The sequence below is a fragment of the Nerophis lumbriciformis genome, linkage group LG10 (genome assembly GCF_033978685.3).
Source record: "Nerophis lumbriciformis linkage group LG10, RoL_Nlum_v2.1, whole genome shotgun sequence".
NCBI classification, from domain to species: domain Eukaryota; kingdom Metazoa; phylum Chordata; class Actinopteri; order Syngnathiformes; family Syngnathidae; genus Nerophis; species Nerophis lumbriciformis.
In genome coordinates this window covers 49,303,482-49,311,845 of record NC_084557.2, presented here as the reverse complement: position 1 = coordinate 49,311,845, position 8,364 = coordinate 49,303,482, and positions in this window count along the sequence as shown.

The following is an 8,364-nucleotide window of genomic DNA, read 5'->3' as shown; positions in this document are numbered from 1 at the left end:
TATATATGTATAAAATACTTGACTTGGTGAATTCTAGCTGTCAATATACTCCGCCCCTCTTAACCACGCCCCCAACCACGCCCCGCCCCATCCCCGACCACGCCCCCACCCCCCACCTCCCGAAATCGGAGTTCTCAAGGTTGGCAAGTATGCTAAAATGTTATTTTCTTTGTGCTCAACAAAAGAAAAATAATGAGAATATCTCCATGTTAAGAAACTCGGCGTCTGCTTGTCTTGTTAGTAAACACAGACACGCCCACTCCCACACACACACACACATACATACACCCACACAGAGCGTGCGGCGCGCCTCTTCCTAGTGACACAGGAACATTCAGAAGGACGACACCGCAGCAATAAAACACTCTCAGATATTCTCAGTTTCTAGCCAATACTACATAAAAAATAACGTAAAATAACGCAGTAACGCATCATGTAGTAACGGTAACTGAGTTACTGAATATAAAAAATAACGCGTTAGATTATTATTAGTCCCAACACAGTTTATAATCCAGTGCACCTTATGGTCCAGAAAATATGGTAATAGTTTGTGGATAGCTTGTTAGATAATAAGTAATGAACTAATAAATATTGATACCGAAGTAAAGCATTGTCAGCTTTAACTGGCTGTGTCAAAAGTTTATATATGAAGCAGACTGGTGTCTTTAAGATTCTAGGAACATAATAATCATTATCTGTCACTGAACGTTCTTCCAACCTGAGGCCGGTCTCTTCTCAGAATCTTGTTCAGCTGAAACTTAATACTGTGGAGTGAGATTTCTCTCCTTTGTTTAATATCAAAATGTAGCCCCTTTTTTGCCAGCTATCTCCTTAGTATCTCCCGGGAAAAAAAAACATTGTCACTGTGTGGTCAGGATACGCTGTGTTGGGATGGAGTGCAAATGAATGCCAGTGTGGTCATGTTTGGACAATTTAGCAAAGGCTATAGAGGAAAACCCTCAAAATCATCTAAACATAGGAACTCCTAAACCTTCTAGTCTCTCACGGTCTTGACTGAGTTGCAAGATGACCGATCGTCCTTGCCTTAACTAAAGAGGGGTGCTATTCCTTGAAGAGTTCAAGTTTGTTCTTTGGTGTCTTCAGAGTCTTGTTTGTCCCTTATGTTTTTTTGCAATGCTTCCTGAACAGAAGTACTACCATCCACAAAGCTGTCGGATACCGTTTCTTGAATAAACATGGCTAAAAGAAGTCCCTTAGAGCACATCAGTTCATATAAATACAAACTTGTGCATTTACAATAGATGCTGCTAGATAATTACACACCGTATATCATCAAGTCATTTTGTTTACCACGCCTCGGGTCCTGAATACAACATGCTGTCCTGCAACATCTACTGTAAATAGACGTTCTGTTCCTGAGTCGGATGAGTCTGTACTTTTTTAGTCTGCGGCTGAGATCTTCCCAGTGTAAGCATCTCTGATTCTGATCAGAGACAGCTTCGTTCATGTCTTCAATTAACGCTTGCAAAAAGCCGAGAGCCATTTTCCACACATATTGTAGCCTCCCAGAAGAGTTAGTACTGCAAGGGATTCTGGGTATTTGTTCTGTTGTGTTTATGTTGTGTTACGGTGCGGATGTTCTGCCGAAATGTGTTTGTCATTCAATCAATCAATCAATGTTTATTTATATAGCCCTAAATCACAAGTGTCTCAAAGGGCTGCACAAGCCACAACGACATCCTTGGTACAGAGCCCACATAAGGGCAAGGAAAAAAATCACCCCAGTGGGACGTCGATGTGAATGACTATGAGAAACCTTGGAGAGGACCACATATGTTGGGACAATGCTGCCATCAGCCAGCCTCTGGTAACGTATCAGTACTTTCCCCTCATTTATGTCTTTTAACATTTCTTAATACACAAAACCCAAAACCAGTGAAGTTGGCACGTTGTGTAAATGGTAAATAAAAAGAGAATACAATGATTTGCAAATCCTTTTCAACCTATATTCAATTGAATAGACTGCAAAGACAAGATACTTTACGTTCAAACTGAAAAACTGTTATTTTTTTGCAAATATTAGCTCATTGGGAATTTGATGCCTGTAACATGTTTCAAAAAAGCTGGTACAAGTGGCAAAAGAGGCTGAGAAAGTTGAGGAATGCTCATCAAACACTTATTTGGAACATCCCACAGGTGAACAGGCTAATTGGGAACAGGTGGGTGCCATGATTGGGTATAAAAGCAGCTTCCATGAAATACTCAGTCGTTCACAAACAAGGATGGGGCGAGGGTCACAACTTTGTGAACAAATGCGTGAGCAAATTGTCCAACAGTTTAAGAAACAACATTTCTCAATGCGCTATTGCAAGGAATTTAGGGATTTCACCATCTACGGTCCGTAATATCATCAAAAGGTTCAGAGGATCTGGAGAAATCACTGCACGTAACATTGAATGCCCGTGACCTTGGATCCCTTAGGCGGTAATGCGTCAAAAAGCAACATCAGTGTGTAAAGGATATCACCACATGGGCTCAGGAACATTTCAGAAAACCACTGTCAGTAACTACAGTTGGTCGCTACATCTGCAAGTGCAAGTTAAAACTCTACTATGCAAAGTCAAAGCCATTTATCAACAACACCCAGAAACGCCGCCGGCTTTGCTGGGCCTGAGCTCATTTAAGATGGACTGATGCAAAGTGGAAAAATGTTCTGTGGTCTGACGAGTCCGCATTTCAAATTGTTTTTGGAAACTGTGGACGTCGTGTCCTCCGGACCAAAGAGGAAAAGAACCATCCGGATTGTTCGAGGCGCAAAGTTGAAAAGCCAGCATGTGTGATGGTATGGGTTACCCATTCCATTGAATATAAGTTGAAAAATCATTGTTTTCTGTTTTTTTATTTACGAATCACACAACGTGCCAACTTCACTGGTTTTGGGCTTTGTATATTAAGAAATGTTAAAAGGCATAAATGAGGGGAGAGCATACTTGCCAACCTTGAGACCTCCGATTTCGGGAGGTGGGGGTAGGGGGGTAGGGGTGGGCGTGGTCGGGGTGGGACGGGGGCGTGGTTGGGGGCGTGGCTAAAAGGGGAGGAGTATATTTACAGCTAGAATTCACCAAGTCAAGTATTTCATATATATATAGATAATATATATATATATATATATATATATATATATATATATATATATATAGATAATATGGTGGTAGAGGGGTTAGTGCGTCTGCCTCACAATACGAAGGTCCTGAGTAGTCTTGGGTTCAATCCCGGGCTCGGGATCTTTCTGTGTGGAGTTTGCATGTTCTCCCCGTGATTGCGTGGGTTCCCTCCGGGTACTCCGGCTTCCTCCCACCTCCAAAGACATGCACCTGGGGATAGGTTGATTGGCAACACTAAATTGGCCCTAGTGTGTGAATGTGAGTGTGACTGTTGTCTGTCTATCTGTGTTGGCCCTGTGATGAGGTGGCGACTTGTCCAGGGTGTACGCCGCCTTCCGCCCGATTATAGCTGAGATAGGCTCCAGCGCCCCCCGCGACCCCGAAGGGAATAAGCGGTAGAAAATGGATGGATATATATATAAGAAATACTTGACGTTCAGTGAATTCTAGCTATATATATATATATATATATAAAATAAATACTTGAATTTCAGTGTTCATTTATTTACACATATACACACACATAACACTCATCTACTCATTGTTGAGTTAAGGGTTGAATTGTCCATCCTTGTTCTATTCTCTGTCACTATTTTTCTAACCATGCTGAACACCCCCTCTGATGATGCATTGATGTGTGGCACGCACAAAAGTGCTTTCATCAAACACTAGATGGCAGTATTGTCCTGTTTAAGAGTGTCACAACATTGCTGTTTACGGCAGACGAACTGCTTTACGGTAGACGAAAAACGTGACTGCTGTTGTTGTGTGTTGTTGCCGCGCTGGGAGGACGTTAATGAAACTGCCTAACAATAAACCCACATAAGAAACCAAGAACTCGCCCTCCATCATTCTACAGTTATAACGTGATTGGGCAGGTATGCTGTTTAAATTGTGGGTTAATACTCAAATAAAATATTTGTTATTATGGACCTGAGTCCGCCTGAATTTCGGGAGAAAATTTGTCCCGGGAGGTTTTCGGGAGAGGCGCTGAATTTCGGGAGTCTCCCGGAAAATCCGGGAGGGTTGGCAAGTATGGGGGAGAGTACTGACATGTTACCAGAGGGTGGCTGATGGCAGCATTGTCCCAACTGTAGTTACTACAGAAAAGGGAAAAAATCATGACCAAAGACAACTTTTGGTACAAAAACACAAACCCTCTTTTTGCTCCAATTCAACAAGACGGCACTGTTTTCACCGCATAGTTTCTGTTTGGCTTCCTCCACAAATATATACTCCAATATAGGCACATTTTTTTATTAACTTGCAGAGCTCCTGGTATTTTGAGAATGAGGTAAGCTCAATTACCAACAAAGAGCTCCTCTCAGAAGTCTGTCATCACAGCGGGGTGAGAGGGCGGGAGAGAAACCCCTGGATGGGCTTTGATACTGCGAGGCTATGTGCATGGTGGCAGGGGAGTGCAGACTTGCAAACTTGATCACACTAAAGCCATGTTCTCATGACTAAAAACTCTAAAAAGTCAACATTTTTCGGATGTCGTACCGTATTAGCGTAGCTCATATAAGGAAATCCCCAAACACTTTAAATTTGTATTTGTCACGACTTGGACTATGGCTTGGTTTGTTCTCCCGAGGTGCAAGTGATTTGGACCAGACATGGCGTGAAGGTGAATACATGATTTATTTTAACACTATATATCAAAAAGGAACAAACGAAAAGCGCGCACAATGGCGGAGGTACAAAACTAGGCTATTGAAAACAAAACTTGCACATAGGCAGAAACTGTGAACAATTAAACAAAAACACTAACTGTGGCATTAATAAACAAAACACTTACTTGGCATAGACTATGAAGTGCGCAGAGGTAAGAGTGTGACAAGGGTATGAATCCGGGATGTCGCCAGGAAGACAAACTGAAAACAATGAACTTAAATACTACAGACATGATTAACGAAAACAGGTGCGTGACTCAAAACGTGAAACAGGTGCGTGACGTGACAGGTGAAAACTAATGGGTTGCTATGGTGACAAACAAGAGTGCACAATGAGTCCAAACGTGGAACAGGTGAAACTAATGGGTAACCATGGAAACAAGACAAGGGAGTGAAAAGCCAGAAACTAAAGAGTCCAATAACTAAACAAAACAAAACATGACCAATACAAAACATGGTCACACAGACATGACAGTATTAACTAAAATGTTATATATGTATATTTTGTACTGCATTTCTGTTCTGCTCAGCCCCTTTTGGCCTTAATTGCTCCATAGCTGCGGCACTGGTGGAAGATTACCAATGGAAACTCCAACTGGGATGAAAGGTTTTCTTCACATTTACTGCCTCTGGCACTGGTGGAAGTGTCGTGTAACAGTCTGAGCAATGCAGCAGCAGCTCCCGTTTTCAGCTATAAGGTGAAAAAGTCATGTTCTAAGACTTTACGCTATGATTAAACATCCATGTGATATAGAGATTGCCGTCCTGTTACACTCTTTGGTTGCCGTTTGGTGTTGCGATCAGTGCTAATAAATGCGTGCTTGGTGCATGTGATGCTTCTTTGTATGCCAGAGAATTGTCAGTGAAGCATGCACTCAATAATGTTGCTATGGTAACTACATCAAACTTTTAAACAATTCCATGTTGTCAAGTCTTCTGTAGTTTGAACACTTTGAGGCTTCACTACTTCTCTATCATTCTTGCAGAGGTGGGACCAAGTCATTGTTTTGCAAGTCATAAGTAAGTCTCAAGCCTTTGCCCTCAAGTCCCGAATCAAGACAGGCAAGTCTCGAGTCAAGTCCAAAGTCCTGCATTTTGAGTTTCGAGTCCTTTCAAGTCCTTTTAACCACAGGTTGTGTATGCTTTTAAAACGCTGTATTTATTTATTAAAACAAGTGCATTTGAAATTGCTGACATTGCACTTCATAAAAGCACTATTAATCAGTCATTTTAAACATTTAACTCATTCCATCCATCCATCCATCCATCTTCTTCCGCTTATCCAAGGTCGGGTCGCGGGGGCAGCAGTCTAAGCAGGGAAGCCCGGACTTCCCTCTCCCCAGCCACTTCGTCCAGCTCCTCCCTGGGGATCCCGAGGCGTTCCCAGGCCAGCCGGGATATATAGTCTTCCCAAGGTGTCCTGGGTCTTCCCCGTGGCGTCCTATCGGTCGGACGTGTCCTAAACACCTCCCTAGGGAGGCGTTCGGGTGGCATCCTGACCAAATGCCCGAACCACCTCATCTGGCCCCTCTCGATGTGGAGGAGCAACGGCTTTACTTTGAGCTCCCCCCGGATGACAGAGCTTCTCACCCTATCTCTAAGGGAGAGCCCCGCCACCCGGCGGAGGAAACTCATTTCGGCCGCTTGTACCCGTGATCTTGTCCTTTTGGTCATAACCCAAAGCTCATGACCATAGGTGAGGATGGGAACGTAGATCGACCGGTAAATCGAGAGCTTTGCCATCCGGCTCAGCTCCTTCTTCACCACAACGGATCGATACAGCATCCGCATTACTGAAGATGCCACACCGATCCGCCTGTCGATCTCACGATCCACTCTTCCCTCACTCGTGAACAAGACTCCGAGGTACTTGAACTCCTCCACTTGGGGCAAGATCTCCTCCCCAACCCGGAGATGGCACTCCACCCTTTTCCGGGCGAGAACCATGGACTCGGACTTGGAGGTGCTGATTCTCATCCCAGTCGCTTCACACTCGGCTGCGAACCGATCCAGTGAGAGCTGAAGATCTTGGCCAGATGAAGCCATCAGGACCACATCATCTGCAAAAAGCAGAGACCTAATCCTGCAGCCACCAAACCAGATACCCTCAACGCCTTGACTGCGCCTAGAAATTCTGTCCATAAAAGTTATGAACAGAATGGGTGACAAAGGGCAGCCTTGGCGGAGTCCAACCCTCACTGGAAACGTGTCCGACTTACTGCCGGCAATGCGGACCAACCTCTGACACTGATCATACAGGGAGCGGACTGCCACAATCAGACAGTCCGATACCCCATACTCTCTGAGCACTCCCCACAGGACTTCCCGGGGTACACGGTCGAATGCCTTCTCCAAGTCCACAAAGCACATGTAGACTGGTTGGGCAAACTCCCATGCACCCTCAAGGACCCTGCCGAGAGTATAGAGCTGGTCCACAGTTCCACGACCAGGACGAAAACCACACTGTTCCTCCTGAATCCGAGATTGGACTATCCGGCGTAGCCTCTTCTCCAGTACACCTGAATAGACCTTACCGGGAAGGCTGAGGACTCATAGGACTTAACTCATTCCTTTACAGAATAAACACATTTGAAAAAACATGTGCAACTGTACTTATTTGCACAGAAGTGTTAGCATTGTAACTAGCTCCACAGCAGTTTCTATCCTGTTCTTACCTTATCTCATTGATCTCATCTCATACTGTATGTGTGTTTATGTGTGCGTACACATGGAAACATAACAAATACATGAACATAACAATGAACTGAGTTGTACTTTTTAGATGTCAGGGCCCTATGCAATATGTACACATATTCTTAATATAGTATACATTTTAACTGACCTTTATTTGAAGTGAAGTGAAGTGAATTATATTTATATAGCGCTTTTCTCTAGTGACTCAAAGCGCTTTACATAGTGAACTTTGACTATGTTTGTCTTTTTGTAGGTGGCTAAAATACGCGGTGCTGCTGACCGCCGTCTAACGTCATGTTACTTTATGTCATGGGTGTCAAACTCTGGCCCGCAGGCCAAATTTGGTCCGCCGTGTAATTTCACTTGGCCCTTGAGACGATATCAAATTAACACTAGAGCTAGCCCGCCGATTACATTCAGCGGCGGTGCCGCGGTAACTCCGCATTCACCGCTAATTCTCATACTTCCCAACCCTCCCGGGAGAGTCCCAGATTTCAGTGCCCCCCCCCCAGAAAATCGTCACATCCGCTTTTCATCCATGACAAACACATTTCGGGAGAACATCCGCACCGTAACACAACATAAACACAACAGAACAAATACCCAGAACCCTTTGCAGCACTAACTCTTCTGGGACGCTACAAGGTGGGGGGGTTTGGTGGTAGCGGGGGTGTATATTGTAGCGTCCCGGAAGAGTTAGTGCTGCAAAGGGTTCTGGGTATTTGTTCTGTGTTTGTCATTCTTGTTTGGTGTGGATTCCCAGTGTGGCGTATATTTCTAACAGTGTAAAAGTTGTTTATATCGCCACCCTCAGTGTAACCTGTATCGCCGTTGATCAAGTATGCTTTGCATTCACGTGTGTGTGCGAAACG